The sequence below is a fragment of the Tenrec ecaudatus genome, chromosome 18 (genome assembly GCF_050624435.1).
Source record: "Tenrec ecaudatus isolate mTenEca1 chromosome 18, mTenEca1.hap1, whole genome shotgun sequence".
NCBI classification, from domain to species: domain Eukaryota; kingdom Metazoa; phylum Chordata; class Mammalia; order Afrosoricida; family Tenrecidae; genus Tenrec; species Tenrec ecaudatus.
The window spans coordinates 26,007,560-26,027,223 of NC_134547.1; positions in this window are offsets into that span (position 1 = coordinate 26,007,560).

Sequence of the window (19,664 nt, forward strand, 5' to 3'; positions counted from 1 at the left end):
GGATAAGAGGGCTGATTTTACTCTCGAAGGTGATTCAGGCAAAGAAGGTGGGTTAATCCCTTCAGATGGGGGCAGGAGGCTGGTCCTTCTGAAAATAAAAAAAGGTAATTCAACAATAAGGGCTCCATGTCCCTAGCTTGATCCTTTTATTGTCCACATTTTCCCATCTCAATTTTCAGGATCTCACATCTTCCCCGTCAAACCTTTCAACATAAGGGATTCAGTTGATGGTGTAATTAGCTATTCTTCAGCTAGGACTCAGGAATGATGGTGGTGTGTGGGTTACAAACTGGACTGTTAGCTAAAGGTCAGCGATTTTAAAAGCACCAGCCACGCCCCAGGTAAAAGATGAAGTTTGTGCTCCGATAAATATTTATAGCCCCCAGAGCCCTCGAGGACATTCGATTTTGGCTTATGCAGTCACTGTGCATTGCAGCCAACTCAGTGGTAGTGAGGATAAGACTCTGGATGGGTTTTCAGCAATCTCAACACTGCTACAAGAAATAAGACTTTATTTCAAGACCCAAATAGCAACTTTCAGGTCCTTTATGTACTGCTTGAGCCAGGACTTTGAAGCTCTGGACTCATCATTTTCTCTTTCCGCGTTGTGTATCTGAAAGCTGAACCAGCCAGCTTCACTATGCTTGTGGGTGTAACAAAAATGTTGAAAGATAATAATGAAATAGTAGTCACTCACAGCATTGTCTCTCACAGATGTTTGATCTAATGGTGGGGATATTATGCTTGTCTTTATTGCCACCTCATGCCATGGATTACTATGCCTCTTTACTATTGGAAGTCGAGCAATTAGTACTTTTAAATCCAGCCAGACTTGAGAATAAGTTCAGAAAGCATGCTGTAGTGGAGTTAACAAACCCAGGGACAAGAGAACAACAAGTGCTCCAAAATCAGTGATGAGGATGGTGTAAGAGGCCTAGTAGGGCTTGATCAAGGACAATGTAACTGAGAGGAATTACTGAAACTCAAATGAAGGCTGAGCATGATAGTGGGACAAGAGAAAAGTAAATGGAAATAGAGGAAAGAACTACAAGGCAAAGGGCATTTATAGAGGTCTAAGTACAGGTGTGTACATATGTAAATATATTTATATATGATGATGGGGAAATAGATCTATGTGCATATAGTTATAGATTTAGTATTAAGGTAGCAGATGGACATTGGGCCTCCACTCAAGTACTCCCTCAATGTCAGAACACTTTGTTCTATTAAGCTGGTATTCCATGAAGCTCACCTTCCTGACATGATCGCTGAAGACAAATGGGTACATAAGCAAATGTGGTGAAGAAAGCTGATGGTGCCCAGCTATCAAAAGATATAGCATCTGGGGTCTTAAAGGCTTGAAGGTAAACAATTGGCCATCTAGCTCAGAAGCAACAAAACCCACATAGAAAAAGCACAACAACCTGTGTGATCATGAGGTGTCGAAGGGATCAGATATCAGGCATCAAAGAACAAAAAATCCTATCATGGTGAATGAGGGGAAGTGCAGAGTAGGGACACAAAGCCCATCTTTAGGCATCTGGAGATCCCCTCACAGAAGGATCATGGGGAGGAGACAAGCCAGTCAGGGTGCAGTGTAGCAATGATGAAACATACAACTTTCCTCTAGTTCTTAAATGCTTCCTCTCCCTCCCCCGCCATCATGATCCCAATGCTACCTTACAAATCTGGCCAGAGGATGTAGACTGATACAGATAGGAAATGGAAACACAGGGAATCCAGGATGGATGAACTCCTCAGGACGAGTGGTGATACCGGGAGTGTCAAGGGAATGTAGAATAGAAAGGGGGAACCAGTCACAAGGATTTACATAAAACCCCCTCCCTGGGGGACAGACAACAGAAAAGTGGGTGAAGGAAGATGTCGGACAGTGTAAGACATGACAAAATAACAATTTATAAATTATCGAAGGTTCATAAGAGAGGGGGACTGGGGAGAGGGGGGAAACAAGGAACTGATGCCAAGGGCTCAAGTAGAAAGCAAATGTTTGAGAATGATGATGGCAACAGATGTACAAATGTGCTTGACACAATGGATGATTGTGTGGATTGTGATAAGAGATGTAAGAGTTCCCAAGGAGAGTATATAACTAAAAAAGAAAGAAAGCATTCTGTGTTGGGCCGGGTTGACTAGAGAAACAAATCCAGAGATACTCATATATGTATAAGAAAAAGTTTTATCTCAAGAAGTAATTATGGATCAATAAAACATTCCATCCCAGTCCAGCTCTTCAGTCTATAAGTCGCTCTTCAGACTCATTAAGTCACATGCAATGATGCAGAATGCAGGACAATCACAGGCCAGTGGGTGTAGTTATGTGGATCCAACTGACCGTATCGTAGTGCTTGCAGCAGCCAGGAAAGTGAAGGCACAGAGAGTGGGGGAGGTGCCCAGGACCCTGCTTATGAGAAAGTCTCGCCCACAGAGAGTCACCATCAGGGTGTGACCTGATTGACAGACTAAACTCTACCCTTACACTTTCATATATCTTCAAGTTGACATGAAATGATGTAACTACCACTTATTCTTTGAGTTTTGTTCTTCTAGAATCACTCTTGGTGCCAAATAGCTAAGTCTGAGTTCTCGAGAGGGGTGCATCAGTGAGATGCACACATACATACATATAAAGAGATTTGCTGCATGGTAGGGGTTTATGCAGTTGTAGAGGTTGGCAAGTCCCAAACCTACCGTATGTGTCCAGTGGAAGCTAAGGATTTCTGATGACTTGTGGGGTTGTAGGACTGGTGAATCCACGACCTGCTGGTTAGGATGGAGACTTCTTCAGGTTTATAACACAGGAACTGCAGATCAGGCAACTAGAGTGCAGGTCAAGAAAGAGAGCAAACTTTGCCACAACTTCCACTTCGATAAAGGAAGCTGGCCACACTCCCGAGGCAATTTCCCTTTCAACTGATTGGCTGTTCATATCAGATCACAAAAATGAAAGTTGATTCCATTATGAAAAAGCACCTGTCAGACTGATGAGAATCATAGTCTAGTCAAATTGAGGTTTACATTAGTCATTACAGTTCCCTCAACCAACTAGCTGCCCCCCTCTTGCTCCTTGCTTGGTTTTCTCAGCACTTCCCCCATATGGCATACTAAGTTTGGTTCTCATTAGCATATGTGGTGCACAGCCCAGAGACTACGTTCACCACTGCTTCGCTAGTGCTAGAGCAAGACCTGGCATGTGGGCGCTTACTGACTATGTTCTACAAGTGAAATTTGGTGTTGACTGAACCCCATGCTGGGATTCTTGTGCCCTTGTATTTTGAATGAGGTCATTGCTAGTGTTTCCTGTCATTCACATCTGTGAAACCGTATGGGTTTGGCAGAAAGCTCAGACCCAGGAAACAGCAGTGGGGGTCAGGGCCACAGTGATTCCTAGGGCAAGGGGCAGTAAAGAACCAAAAATTGTTGTCATTCTTTGCAATTAATTATTGTATCGTACAATAGCCTTTCTGAGAACTGTTGATTTGTGACTCTTGGGTCTTCCGGTTAAACTGATTCCCACAATTTCCCTTAAATTTTCTCCAGTACATAATTCATCACACCCTCAGTTGGAGGTCTCACTTCAGGGTAACAAGAAGTGTCATACACGCAATATTTTTGTTATATCCTTAAGAACCTAAAGTTATCATTTCAACGACCGTGGAATGAACAGGGTCGGGAGCATGTACCCCTTCCCTGCACTCACAGTAATGGGTGGCTCTCTTCCCTCTCTAGTTTGAAAACAGCGTGAAGTCCAATTTGCTGCTCAAGGAGCTTTATGTGGAGAACGCACACCTGCTAAAAGCCCTCCAGGTTACTGAAGAGAAACAAAGAGGAGCTGAGAAAAACAGCCTCATCTTGGAAGAAAAACTCAGAGCTCTCAACAAATTAATCAGTAAGATTTCTCCGGCATCCCTCTGTGTGTAAAGACTGCTTGCTTTCTTGGAATTCATTCTGAAAAGAAAATCTTAAAACCTGAGCCACTGTGATGCCTTAATCACTTGCAGCTTATTGGCCATGGTCCTCAGAAACAGGGCGACTGTGGTGTCTGGCTCGTTCCAGCAGCATCTGCTCTGTGCCAGATCCTGGGAACATACACGTGTTGGACAAGAGCACATTTTTATAAAACTCCCAATTTTACCACTGGGAAAACATGATGGAAACACTTGGTCAGGCCTGACAGAGAAAGTGGGTTAAGATAATGCAGTTCCAATACTGCATTTTCGACTTAAGCTCTCATTGCCATCGAGTCAATTACAATTCGTAGTGACTTTGGCTTCAAAGATTAAAATGTAAAGTAGGGCTCTAGACAGCTTTATCATATTTTTCCTTTTAAATTTCATTTATGTTTTCTTAAGCAGACACACAACAAAACATACATCACTTCAGCAGTTTTTAATGTATACAGTTTGCTGATACGGATTATATTCCTCCGGTCTGTAGCCATTTTCAGCTTTTTTGAGTTGTTGCTCATCTGTTAGCCTAAATTCACTCCCCTTAGAGTTCCAGGGGAGTCCAGGTGGCATGGTGATGACAGCGCTGGGCTGCTAGCCACAAAAGCAGCACTTTAAATCCAACAGACTTGGGAGAAAGACATGGCTGTCTGCTCCCATGAAGAGTTGCGGTCTCAGAAACGCACAGGGGCAGGTCTACTCGGTCCTGTAAGGTCATTGTGAATCAGAATTGATTTCATGGCAGTGTGGTTGGCTTTGTTTTTTGTTTAAAGTCCCAGGCAAATACTTCAAGTTGTTTTCCATTTTATTCCACATACATAGTTGTTAAAAGATCATCAAGCTCAAAGCAGACTTTTTTTTTACTAGTTAAGCCAAACTATTACTTGGTTTCAAGAAGACATTATGGTACATTTCTGGTTTAAGGCAATAGTTTTAGGAGTTCAGCCACCCTCCATGGCTCCAGAAAGTTGGGAATTATGAGAATTTTCTATTCTTGTCTGTATTTTTGCCCCATTTTGTTCAGGATCCTTCTCTGAACTCTTTGATCAAAATGCTCAGCAGTGGTAGCCAGGCACCCTGCAGTTCATTTGGACTCGTGACAAAGGAGGGCATTGTTTATGGAGGCAGCTAATTAGCCATGCATTCCAGAATCCTACTCTATTCGATTCTGTTGTTCCACATGAATCGACACCAACTGTGCCTGACAACTGAAGGAGGAGGTAGAACAGAAGCACCAAACATGTTAATAAGCCAAATAATGGTATGTCCCATGAAACCATTACCCTGAACCTAAGAGCTTTACTGTCTGGTTATTCAGCTCTGTCCTCTGTTACACTTCCCAATGGCTGCTGAGTGCAGACTTTCCAGAAGGGCTTCCCTCTGTAAGCAGAGTGTCCTCTAGACAATAAAGGGGAGGACTCTTGTTCGTTTGGAACCACTTTACCACATGTAAATATTGGTACTGTGGTTACATCTGTAGGCTTGTATTTATTGTACATTAATCTTTTTTTCATTGGAGTGTTTTTGCACTGGGAATTGAACTATATGTTAAAAAAGATAAAAATATAGTTTTATACCAAATTGATGGTCATTTGTTTATCTGAATGTACTACTGTAATGTGAAATGAGTCACTGTATTTGCAGTTTTTCAATTAAAAAATTTCAATTTTGTCCTTTGTTCTTCAATTATAAAATATCTCAAATAATTAGAAAATACAGTTTTAGGAGAAAACCCATATACCCATCAACTAGATACATTTAATATAATATTTTGAAATTTTTCTTTTTAAAAGATATAAAATATTTTAGATAGAGGTGAAGGTCGTATTCTATTGATTGCAACCTTTTACTCGTCCTAAAGGCACGCACTATCCCAAAGATGGTAAGTAAGTCTCCTGGTCTCTTTGTACATTTATTATATATGCATTATATAGTCTTGATTAGTGTCCACTCTTTTACTTTTGCATGTATCCATTGCAACGGCTACACAGAAACTCACAGACAAAATGCGTGATGAAAGAATTTAATAACTCAATAAGTTATAGTGCCAAGAGAAATGCTCAGGGTAGGTGTTTAACAGGACACATTACAGAGTTTCAGGTATGCTAATAAACACCCGAAGTGGCATACAACTCTGCTATGAGCCTCAACCCAAAGACATTCAGCTCAGGCTCTGGTCAAACCCAGGTCAGCAAACCCAGGTCTCCGAATTAAGTGCCCAGACTGAAGGACCAGGAAAACGTCAGTCTTCACAACCTAGAAATTGAAAACATTGTTCGGCACCCAGCTACCATGACCAAGTGTTATGAAAAGGATCACAACAGAAGGTTCTGTCTAGAGTGGGGGAGAAGTTAAGAACATAACCCTAAAGGATGCCAGGTTTACTGATCGAACAGAGATAGGCAGGACCTCCAAGATTTGCACTCCCCCCTGCAGATCGGGAACTGAACTCAAATGGTACATTGACGGTATTGCTGCAATTAATGGGTTGAATCAGAATGCATATGAATTGTGGTAAATGATGTAAAAATATCACCTGATCTTTTGAGGGCAGGCCAGGTATGAGTGATAGGCTTTTTCACTGGGGTCAAGGAGGGGAGCCAAGCCCTTCTTTCAAAAGATATTTTTAATTAAAAGTTTCTTTTTTCATATAACACTGTTTAGGAATGAATAAAATGTAGCACAAAACCTGTCTCTTTCAGCCCTGCCATGTTCCCAAACATGCTCCGCAGTGTTCCCCTTGCTCATATGATAAATATGATTATATCTATCCATACTTGTTTTATGAAAAATGCTCACACTGTACAAGTTGTAAAGCGGTCCTTCAAAAATTAAGGACTGTAAAAATTGTCCTTCAAAAAAAAAGTTAAGTATTCCAAGATAAAAGCTGAGCGTTCATAGCTATTAGACTCCCATACAAGAAAACTTAAAGCCAGTCCTCCAACGTGAGAAATGTGAAGGAATGATACTAGAAAGTCACTCAAAGTTGAACACAAAAGGGAAAATGATGAGAACAAATGTACAAATGTGCTTGGAAATTGATATATTTATGGATTGTGATAAGAGTTATACAAGCCCCCAATAAAACTATTTTTTAAGTTGTACGAGCCCCCCAAAAACTGATTTAATAAAAAAGAAAGAGCTAGATCTGGAAATGGTGGAATGTCACCTGGCTTATATTCTTTTCTTATTTTTTGTACAATGACTATATTCCTTTCTCTCTTTTTTAATCATTTTACCACAATCCATATCTACACCCATTGTGTCAAGCACATGTGTACATTTATTTCCATCATCATTCTCAAAATACTTTCTACTTGAGGCCTTGGTATCAGCTCCTCATTTTTCCCCTCCCTCCCCACCCCCTTCCCTCATGAACCCTTGACAATTTATAACTTACTATTATTTTGTTATGTCTTACACTGTCCAACATCTCCTTTCACCCACTTTTCTGTTGCCTGTTCCTCAGGGAGGGGCTTATATTGTAGATCCTTGTAATCGGTTCCTCCATTCTATCCCACCTTTCCTCCACCCTTGAATTATCGCCACTCTCACCACTAGTCCTGAGGGGTTCATTTGTCCTGGATCCCCTGTGTTTCTTTCTGTACCCGTGTACATCCTCTGGTCTAGCCAGATTTTAAGATAGAATTGGGATCATGATAGTGGTGGGGAGGAAATATTTAAGAACTAGAGGAAAGTTGACTCATCCTTCCCTGTGGTCCCTCTGTGGGGAGATTGTTCCACTATCTACAGATGAGCTTTGGATCTCTGCTCCAGCCCTCTCGTTTTTATTTGTTATGTGTCTGCTGATGCCCAGTTCCTATGACTCCTCATGATCGCACCAGCGATGTGCTTCTTCCATGTGGACTTGTTGCTTCACTGCTGAATGGCAGCTTGTGTGACATCAAGCCTTTTAGACCCCAGACACTATATCTTTTAATAACCGGGCACCATTTGCCCTCTTCACCACATTTGTTTATGCACCTATTTTGTCTTCAGCGATTGTGTCAGGAGGGTAAACATCTCATGCTGCTGACTGGTTAGAACAAAACTTTCTCTTTTTTAAAAAATTTATGTATTGGGGCTCATGCAATTCTTATCACAATCCACACATACATCAATTGTGTAAAGCACACTTATACATTCATTGCCCTCATCATTCTCAAACTTCGCATTCCGCTATGGTTCCTGGAATAAGCTCCTCATTTTCCTTTTTTCTCTCCCTCTCCCTCCCCGCTCCCCTCTCCCTCATGAACCCTTGATAATTTATAAATTATTATTTTATCTTATCTTACACTGCCAGGCGTCTCCCTTCACCCACTTTCCTGGTGCCCATTCCCCAGACAGGAGGTTATATATAGATCCCCGTGATTGGTTTCCCCTTTCTACCCCTCCTTCCCTCCCGGTATCACCACTCTCACTGTTGGTCCTGAGGGGGTTCATCTGTCCTAGATTCCCTGTTTCCAAATCCCAACTGTACCGCTGTGCATCCTCTGGTCTAACCAGGTTTGCAAGGTAGAAGTGGGATCATGATAGTTGGGGGGAGGAAGTGTTTAAGAACTAGAGGAAAGTTGTGAGTTTCGTTATTGCTACACTGAAGCCTGAGTGACTCATCTCCCCACTACCGCTCTGCAATGGATGTCCAGTTGTCTACAGATGGGCATTGGGTCCCCATAGAACAAAGTGTTCTTGAATGGAAGGAGGATATGAGTGGATGCCCAAAGTCCATCCCCTACCTCAGGGTATTTCCATATAAATATATGTACATGGGCCAATACCTCTATTTTTGTAGATTAATGTATTTACATATGCACACCACTATGTTTATACCTCTATCCATTGCTTTGCTTCCTTGGTCCTTCCTCTGTTGCCTTTTACCTTCCTCATGTCCCACTGCCACTTTCCCCTTATTTCTGCCTCTTGGTAACCCCCTTAGCTAGTCTGCTGTTGCTCCAACATTACCACCACCCCCACCTTGGATCCCTATATCCTCATTACTGGCTCTGACACCCCAGTTGTTCCCCTGTCCATGGCGCAGCCTGCTCAGCACCCCCTTCCTCCACCACTCTGACCTCCCAGGTCTCCCTGGAACCGTTGGTCCCAATGCTCTCACCTCAAGCATGCCTCCCATACCTATCCTATATAGGTAGGTACACCGACTATGACATAGTCCAAAATGATTTTTTAAAATAAAAATAGTAAATCAATAAGAAAAATTTTTTAAAAAGAGAAAAGAACTATACAAAAATCCTGGGTCTCTTCGCTGGCCTTCAAGACTGTCCAAGAGCTGCCTCTCCCAGCCTGGAGTGCATGTAGACCCTACTATGAAGCACCAAACCATGAGGACAGCATGGTCACATGGAAGGATGCATGAAGAGAGAGAGCTACAGGCTAGGGAGAGGAGCCAGCATGCCACACCCACACAGAGGCAGGCCAGGAGAGAGGAAGAGAAAGAGAGCGGGACTAGACCCCACGCTGGCACGCCAGGCTCGGAGGATGACGTCCCTGGGGGAAGCTAATGGGACACAGAGGGAACTGGACAACTGACAACAGCTGGTGGCATGCTGTCCCCTTGCTGGAGCAGACTGCGACAAAGTATATTTCTTGATCACAATTGAATGTAAACAGAATTTGGTAACACAATGAAACTGAAATACACAATTATATGGAAATTAAACCATTATACAAACAACCAGTGAATATTTAGAGTCAAATGAAAATGAAGATACAACACACGAAAACATTTGAGACTCTGAAACTGTTAGGGTGGGGGAAGGGAAGTATACTTATTGCCAATGAAGTGAAGGTTTACAGAGAAGTTCATCAGTTTTACATCGAAAAATTCATACACATTGATTTTGCACATCCACTCCAATACCTTCCATGTGCCATCCTACTTCCCCACTGGGCTTTCTCTTACCATCACTCCTTCTTTAGTAACCCTCTGGACTTTGTCATTGGGTAAATGCTGCCCTTTGGGTTTTAAGCTGTTGATGGTTTTAAAAAAGGTCATTTCAGTTCCACGCCTAGACACATTGGTTATATTCTTGGGGTATGCTACTAGATTCCATTCAACCAGTAAACCCAGTCTGTTTTATGATCATGAGTTCTGTTCCACATTTTACACCCATTCCATTGAGGACCTTCTAATGTGATTGTGTTCAGAGTAATAGGTAGCGGTAGTCAGGCACCATTTAGGTTTTCCAAGCTCAAGATTATAGAGACTAATGTTTGGGTTGTTCATCATTCTATTGTAATAATTGTATTCAACATGTCTTTTGACTTCACTCTTGTTTCCTCCGAGTGCAGAGAGACCAATAGTTACTTCTGGCTGCTCATGCACAGTTTTTCTTATTTAAGTCACTTTTTTAAAAAACAAAAATTTCAAAAGAGGACCTGATGCAAGGGGCTTAAGTGGAGAGCAAATGCCTTGAGAATGATTGGGGCAGGGAATGTATGGATGTGCTTTATACAATTGATGTATGTATATGTATGGATTGTGGTAAGAGGTGTTTGAGTCCCTAATAAAATATAAAAGAAGAAAAGAGAAAAAAATGATTAGGGCAAAGACTGTACAGATGTGCTTTATACAATTGATGTATTTATATGTATGAACTGTAAAAAGAATTGTATCAGCCCCAATAAATTGTTAAAAAAATAAATTAAAAAATATTCCTTTTATTTTTTTTGTACTGTCTGACGTCTCCCTTCACCAACTTTTCTGTTCTGTTTTAATGTAATTTTTATCATTAAACTGTGAGTCTAATGGTAACAAAATAGAACGTGTGTGTGTCTGTGTTAAAATAGTCATTAAAAAATAGAATTCAGAGACAGAGAATTTTTTAAAAATATTTTCTATTGTTACTTAGGTGAAGGTTTATAGAGCGGACATCAGTTTTACATTAAATAACTCGTTAAATCTACCATTGTCTTTTCATTTCCAATATTTTTTGCCAATCTCTTGTTTTATATTGTCTTCCCTTCACAAAAATAACACCTGTCTACCCTCTAGCTTCCACAGACAGAGAACTTATTGTTGACAAAGGCCTAAAAAACATTAAATGGGAAGCAGACACCTCTTCAATAAATGCTATTGGAAATACTGGCTATCCACTTGCAGAAGAACAAAAAAAAGACGACTGCCTCACCCATGCACAGAAACAAACTCAAGATGGATCAAATTCCTAAATGTAAAACCCAAAGCTCTCAGGATCAGAAAACTGGGACAAAACTAGGAACCCTAGTGCAGTAGATGGGCTATCAGAAATAACAAAGCTGACACAATCCATAGAAAACAAAATAGTGGGACATATTAAAAAATAAAAAAAACTTGCATACATTAAAAGACTTCATTGAAAGAGTAAAAAGACCCATAGACTGGGAAAAGATATTTAGTAATGACATAACAAAGGACTAATTACTAAAATCTACAGAATTTACAAGGTGGCAAGAAAAACAAACTAGTAGCCCTATGAAAAAGTGGGCAAAGGACCGGAGCAGATGATTCACAAAGGATGATACGCGAATAACTAATAAACATATGAGTAAGTTCTCTCAGACATTAGCTATCCAGGAAATGCAAGTCAAAGCAACCATGAGATACCACCTAACACCCATAACTGTAGCCCAGTTAAAGTAAAAAAGCTGAGAACAGCAAATGTTGGAGAGTGTGTGGTGAGATAGGAACTCTTATCCTCTGCTGGTGGACTTGTAAATATGTACAGACACTCAGGAAGGCAGTATGGCGATACCTAGAACAGATGGCAACTGAACTACCATATGATCCAGCAATACCATTACTGAACATATACCCCAAAGAAATAAAAAACATCATAAGCAGACATTTGCTCCCCCATGTTCATCACAGCACAGCTCACAATTGCTAGAAGCGGCCTCCATTCCCAACAATGGATAAAAAACCTCTGGTACATAAACATGATGAGTACTGCGCATGCCTGAAGAACAGCAATGAGACCCCTCACGTCGTGGAGGGCTCTGGAAGACATGCTGAGGGAAGCGAGTGAAGCACGAAAGGACAAGCACTGTGTGAGTCCAGAGCAGCAGGAACAAGCAGCAGAAGGGGCGCAAGCTCAAGCGTGCAGGCCATGCAGTCGTCTGGCTGGGGTCAGACAGGCCGCTAACGAGCTGGACCAGTGCCAATGACCTACACATCATCTGCTCCTGGTGAGTATAGTGTAGGTCACTTGGCCGGAGGTCACCTCACGACAGCTGGGATCAAATGGAGGGTGCGAGGGGGTAGTGGCTGTTCGCTGAATAGTAGCCATTTAGATCTGTGGTGAGGTCTCCCAGAGAGGGAGGTAGCCCCGTCAGAGGAATGGGGTTTACTGATGAGAGGTGCCGCACAGGAGATGAAAGGGAATGGTCAAATTTGGGGGTACATAGGTGCATGCCTGTTGAAGGGAGGGGAGGGAGAGCTAACCTCCAGGTGGGGGACAAAAGACTGAGGATGCTCTTGGCAACAATAAATGGGAGGTGTCTTCAGTGGCATACAATGGGTGGGCAGAACTGGTGTAGGGCATCTGGGGGGGGGGTATCCCAGGAAAGCAGACCAGGTGCCATAAAATGCTGGGACACCAAATCCTGGATCTTTGGGGTGCATGCATGCTCCAGAGGCTACATCAGTGAGCCCCATATGGGAATCCCACTGGGTGAACTAGACTCTACCTCAGACACACTTGTAACATGAGGACTTAAGCGGGAAATACATGGTGCCTGAGGAAGCAGAAAACAGCTGTACCAAGAGTGGTGTACTGATGGTTGGTGGACAAATAAGGTCATGTTACATCAACCCCCTTTATGCTGGGTTAAGATATCTATTATTCTGGAAATCTTGTGACAGCCCCTCTACTGTGTGTTGCATGTGCTTGGGTATATTAAGGTGTGTCTCAGGGGTGCAGCACCATGGGGGTCACTTTCTTGAAGCTGTTATTTGTTTCTGCTTTTTAGTAAATGAGACCCAGAGACTTTGAGAAAGAAAATATAACAATAGTTTGGGGGGGCGAGGATAAAGAGGGTTGGGGGAAGTAAGAGGGAGATGATGTCAAGTAGTCTAGGAGGGAAATGTATGTGTGGAGACTGATTGTGGCAGCAATTTTACAATTCTGTTTGATGTGATTGAACTATGGAATAATATGACATTTGTATTAACTCCTAAGTTAGCAAATTTTTTAAAAAGCATAGATTCAGGAATGGTTTGGGGACTCACACTTAAAAAGAATTATCATGGCCCTGCTCAGTACTCACCTTCATGAAATGATCACTGAAGATAAAGGTACTACAGCGAAGTGTCGCAAAAAAGTAGATAGTAGCACTCCCTCAATGTATGAATACTTTCTTTTATTAAATTGGCACTCTGTGATGCTCACCCTCCTGACACAACTGCTGAAGCCAAAGCGGGTGAACAAGTAAATGTGAAGAAAGCTGATGGTGCCCGGCTATCAAAAGAGATAGTGTCTGGGGTCTTAAAGGCTTGAAGATATACAAGCGGCCATCTAGCTCAGAAGCAACAAAGCCCACATGGAAGAACACACCAGCCTGTGTGATTGCATGGTCCCGAAGGGAACAGATATCAAAGAACAAAAACTCAAATCATTGGCTGCACACCTCCATGATACAATCACCGAAGACAAACAGGTGCATAAGCAAATGTGGCGAAGAAAGCTGATGGTGCCCGACTATCGAAAGAGATAGTGTCTGGGGTCTTAAAGGCTTGAAGGTGAACAAGCGGCCATCTAGCTCAGAAGCAATAAAGGCCACATGGAAGAAGCACACCAGCCTGTGCAATCACGAGGTGCCAAAGGGACCAGGTATAAGGCATCATGCAATATATATATACACACACACACACCATAGTGAATGAAGGGGGAAGTGCAGAGTGGAGACCCAAAGCCCATTTGTCGGCCACTGGAGATCCCCTCATAGAGGGGTTTAGGAGAGGAGATGGGTCAGTCAGGGTGCGATGTAGTACCGATGAAGAACACAGCTTTCCCCCAGATCCTGGATGCTTCCTCCCGCCACCTACTATGATCCGAATTCTACCTTGCAGGACTGGATAGGGCAGAGGTTGTACACTGGTGCATATGGGAGCTGGAGGCACAGGGAATCCAGGGTGGATGATACCTTCAGGACCAGGGGTGTGAGGGCCGATGCTGGGAGAGTGGAGGGTGAGTGGGTTGGAAAGGGGGAACTGATTACAAGGATCCACATGTGACCTCCTCCCTGGGAGATGGACGGCAGAGAAGGGGGGGGGGGCGGTAGACTCTGGATAGGGCAAGATATGACAAAATAACAATCTATAAATTATCAAGGGCTCATGAGGGAGGGAGGAGCGGGGATGGAGGGGGGGAAAAAAGAGGACCTGATGCAGAGGGCTTAAGTGGAGAGCAAATGCTTTGAAAATGATTAGGGCAAATAATGTATAGATGTGCTTTATACAATTGATGTATGTATATGTATGGGTTGTGATAAGAGTTGTATGAACCCCTAATAAAATGTTTTTTTAAAAAGTACTAAATCTAAAAAAAAAAAAGAGTGGCTGAATTACAACACTAACTGAACCCTCTACTTAGAATGATTTCTGATGTTAATAGGAGAGCATGGATTGGGACTAAATGGGAACCTGAAAGTTACGGTGGAGAGGACTGTGCTACGCTGAGTTTTCTAGAGAAATAAATCAAACTACACTCAAATAACTTTATAGCAAAAATAAATTTACATCAGGAAGCCCAGCCCAGTTCAACTCAAGTCCATGGGTCAGATGCTAGATGAAGTCCCCTTTAGACTCACCCAGCTTCCAGCCAATGAAGCAAAGGCAAAGCAGGAATCGGGAAAATCACAGGCCAGTAGGGGCAAGAGCATCTGGATGTAAGGTCAGCAGGAAGAGGGCAGGGCACTGCAGCTCCTATGATCAGCAGGCCGGCTCGGCCATGAATCCTAGAGATGCAGAATCAAGGTAAGCAGGATGGAGGGAGAGGGAAGGAAAGTTGTCCATGGCATCTCTCTCAATTGGGCACCTCCTCCAAGGAGAGGGCCTTATTGAGATTGAACTCTACCCATACTTTCACACAGATGCATCAAACTGATATAAAATCGAACCATCATAGGGACACACGGAAAGATTATTCTCAGAAATATCAGAACATGGATCCTTGACATGCCATTGAGTTACTTCAGCCAACAACACTACCACTCACATCTGAAGAGTTTAATCCATCATTAGTAAAGCCATTGTCCCCTCCACCTGCACTTGAGCTTAGCCCAACTTTCCCTGCTGATAGGGAACCTCGAGTTGTATCTGGAGCATTCCCTGCAGCAGATGCCTTGCAAGATAATGCTGACACTTGCTGGGAAACACCTTCGACACTCATGCCTGCTTCGACACTGCCTCTAAACTTGTCTCAGTAATCCCAAAGGTGACCTCCAAATATTGATCCAGAAAGAGCTGTGCTATCCTCTTAAAGGACTGCTAGCATTTTCTAGTATGTACAGGCAGAGACCCGAGGAATGTGTGCGGGAGTGAGATGATGATGCAAGGAGCGAACGGTTGCATCAGTCTGAATGTGTTGACGTGGACCAACTAAGCACTGATCCTTCAGTCAGTGTTTCAGCACCAGATGTTAGGACAGAATCTAATAGTTTATCTGTTTGGTTTACTGAAGCAAAGCTTCTGCAGTGGCTTAGAGCAAGTTAAGTTGAAGTACCAGACCTAGCTTGGTATACTTTAGAGGATTAAGGGAATGGGCGTGTTTCAGGGCAGACCCATAGACTCACAAATGGAATGCACTGAGGACACACCTTTTCTCTCAGTGGGAAACAAATTTCTGAAGGGATCATAAGTATCTCTAAAGACTGCTGTGATTGATATTTTATTTTGAGCCAGTTTTGACAGTGGAAAATACCCTAATTAAGATGTTTGCACATAACATGGCTGATTGGGTCCCATGGTAGTAGGCGGTAAGCAGTAGCATTTAACAGCAACAAGGTGGGTGTGGCTGCCAAATGGTTAGCAGAGTCAAAGTAGTAACAGAATAGCCTGATTTGTATGGCATTGGATACCTAAGCAGAGTGTCCCTAGGAGTGAAATAAATGAGAAACCTACCAAATCTATCATTGATCTGTACAAGTTGAAAAATTCTAGGCCAGTTGAATAGCAGTCTAATTCAAATAGCCAGATATAGAGTCGCAAATGCTCGATCAATTCCCAAAAATTGAGCCAGTTCACAAACCCTTCATTTACGGGGAAGCCAGGTCCCTTTGAGGAAGGCACCCACTACACTAATTAAAAAAATGCATAGTTAGCCTTTCTCCCAGGCCTGCCCAGTGGAAACTGCGCCTTTTATAAGTGACAATTCATTGGAGAAAGGAAATAATCAGACGTTGGGGATGGTTACTGGACATTGGCTCCAAACTGACATTAATCTAAGTGACCCTAAATTTTAAGGTCCCACAATCAGACTAGGAGCATATAAAGGTCAAGTTATAATGGAGTCTTAGCTCAGGTTGATCTCACAGGGGATCCAGTATGAGCCCAAACCTATCCTATAGTAATTTCCCTGTTCTAGAACACATAAATGGAATAGACAGACTCACTGACTGCCAGTACCCCATATGGCTACCTGACTCTAGAACATGGACTACTATGGCAGGGGCAGGAGTTGAAGCTAGTAAAGCTACCTCTACTTAGGAAAATGGCAAAGCCAACGCAATTATGTTTTCCTGGAGGGATTGCAAAGATCAGGGTGCAAAGATTGCACCATCAAGGAATTGAAGAATATAGGGCTGGAGACCATTACTTCCGAACTGAGCTGTTGTCTATGGGGGGACTAGCAAACTCTAGACCTATGTGGTTTGTAAGGGTCCAGGTATAAGCTGTGCTTACACACACACAAGCACCAGCAGCGGTTAAGCCAGTTTTTAGTGTGGGGTTTTTTAATCACTTTATTAGGGGCTCTTACATCTCTTTTATAACAATCCATACATCAGTGGAGTCAAGCATATTTGTACATATGTTGCCATCATCATTTTCAAAACATTTTCTTTCTACTTGAGCCCTTGATATCAGCTCCTTTTTTCCCTCCCTCACCCACCCTCCCACCCTCAAGACTCTTGATAAATTATTATCGTTTTCCTATCTTACACCATCTTCTGTCTCCCTTCACCCACATTGCTGTTGTTTGTCCCCCTCAGGGTGTGGGGGTTATGTCTACATCATCATTGTAATCAATTCTCTGTTTCTCCCCCTTCTCCCCCTACATTCCCCCTAAGTGGCCTACGCTGATAGTATTGCTACTCCCATTACTGTTCCTGATGTGTTTATCTGTCCTGGATCCCGTGTGACAAGAGCTCTTATCTGTACCATCTGGTCTAGCTAGATTTGTAAGCTAGAACTGGGATTTGTAAAGTAGAAGTGGGGTCATGATAGGTGGGTGGGGTGGGGTGCGGGAAGCACTAAAGAACTAAAGAAATGTGTGTCTCGTTGGTGCTGTACTGCACTCTGGCTGACTTGTCCCTCCTGTGAGGGATGTCCAATTGTCTACAGATGGGCTTTGAGTCTCCATCCGACTCCCTTCATTCACATCATATGATGGTTTGGGGTCTCCTGATGTCTGATACTGTTAGATTCCTCAGGTGGAAATACCTGGGTCATTGGCTTCCCATGAGAATGAATTCACACCGAAGCCTGGTTTGTGATCCAAGTGAATTTTTATAAAGAAGTGTAAAGGTGAAACTGAGGTACAGGGAGGAAGACAGACATAACTGACAGGACAAGGAAAGCAGAAACAGAAATAGCTTTAATAGGTGGGGCAGTAGGGCGGCTCCTGCGGCTCCCTGCCGAGGTTTCGTGACCTAGGCGGACAGGTCAGGGAAGTCCCATTCAGCAGCTGGGGGCGAGGGTTTTTACAGGGGTAGTGAGGAATGTATGGCAATTAGCATATGGGGTCTGGAGACCTGGAGAATTGCTTGTCATCTCCTTGCAATTCTGACTTTTCAGGGCCCTCCACTGGGAGGCGTGGTTGACAGTACTGGTTGACTCCATTGACTCAATTAAGCTCACCTGGCCTAGATTGAGGTCCTCCCAAGAGTACTGGCTTCGTCTCAACTGCCTGAATTTATTCATGCCATCCAGCCTGGAGCAGCTTCCCACAGTCTGTAAGGGTGGAGGGAGGCCTTGGCAGGTAGAGGTAGAGGTTTCTGCCTCTAGCTCCCTAACACTTTCTGATCCCATCTACACCTTGTGATCACACAGGCTGGGCAACAATTTTATTAAAGCATAGATAGAATCATTTCCAAAGAAAGTATGTGAGTCCTTCTGGCATGGTGAAAAGGATACCTTAAGCATAGATAAAATATGCTTTGCTCCCGGAATGTAGTGGGGGCCCCTTTCACAAATTAAGAAGGGTCATTCATTGTCTAGGGGAAGACTCCTAGTTTCTAAAAGACAGTTTTAAAGGGGAGGAGTTTGCCACTCCACAGATGTACAATTAGCTTTCTAATTAGTTATTTAGACCACCCTTGAGGCTCTTTAAATTGCAATCTCAGCTTTTGTCTCTGGATCAGTGTGCTGTCAGATTTATCTCCAGCAGCACTGCTGTGTGAGGACATTCATTAGGGCCTACCTTCAAGGTTGACCTGTTTACTAACCTGTTCTCACAAGGTCTTCTGTTAATTCCCATATTGCAGGCAGAAAATGCCTCTTCTGTCCCTGTCAATTTGGTCAGTGCAAAAAACAGATGGATCTTTGAGAATGGCAGGGGGTGCCTGGAAACTTATCCAGGTGGTGACTCCAATTGCAGCTACTGTCCCAGAAATGGTTTTATTGCTTGAGTAGATTAATATCTCTTCTAGTATCTGATAGCAGCTACTAATTGGGCAAATGTGTTTTTCTCAATTCCAGTTTTAAAGGAGCAGCACAAGCAGTTTGCCTTTAGCTGTTGTGGCAGTTAGATGTTATGTCAACGTGACCCTGTGGGAAACTGTAGCACTAGTCCCACCTATCAAACAGGTTACAGCCTGATGACTCCTCCTAGGGGATATGAACTTTCAAATAAGAAAGACAATGAGAGCAGCAAGAGGAGATAAGCAGCACCTGAGAGGGGATTGAGGGGCAGCTGGGAGGAGGAGGATGACCAAGCAGCACACACTGCAGAGAACAGCGCAAAAGAGTTACTGAAAGGGATAGCACTTCCAGACCACAGGATTGTCACCATAAAGATAGGTAGACACAAATAGACTACAACGAGAGAGCAGAAACACCAGCCAATTAGAACCGCTTAGGGCATCTCCTCGGCCGCCTGAGGGGAGATTCCCGGGTCTTTGAATTGGGAAGCTAGCTGAGGGGGTGGGGGGTACGTGCCAGTGGGGTGTGATGGAGCAAAAGGATCATAATTCGAAGTGACCAGACTGGGACCAGGGAAAATAAAAATATAAATTTCTTTGGCTTCCTGCCAAGACCAGAAGACTGCCAGTGGAGATCCCCCATCTAGGACTCACTCCTAGTAGTGGGTACTTCACAGCTTACTGAGCCTCACAGGGCTGAGAACAGGGCAGCTGAAAGCAGGTGTTAAGTGATTAACACCAAGAGCTCCAGCCCCCTCCTGAGGTACCACTCAGCACAACCCCTGATCTGAAGACACCCCAAAGGCCTGGTACCTTAAATAATTGGGCCACTCTGAGGATTTA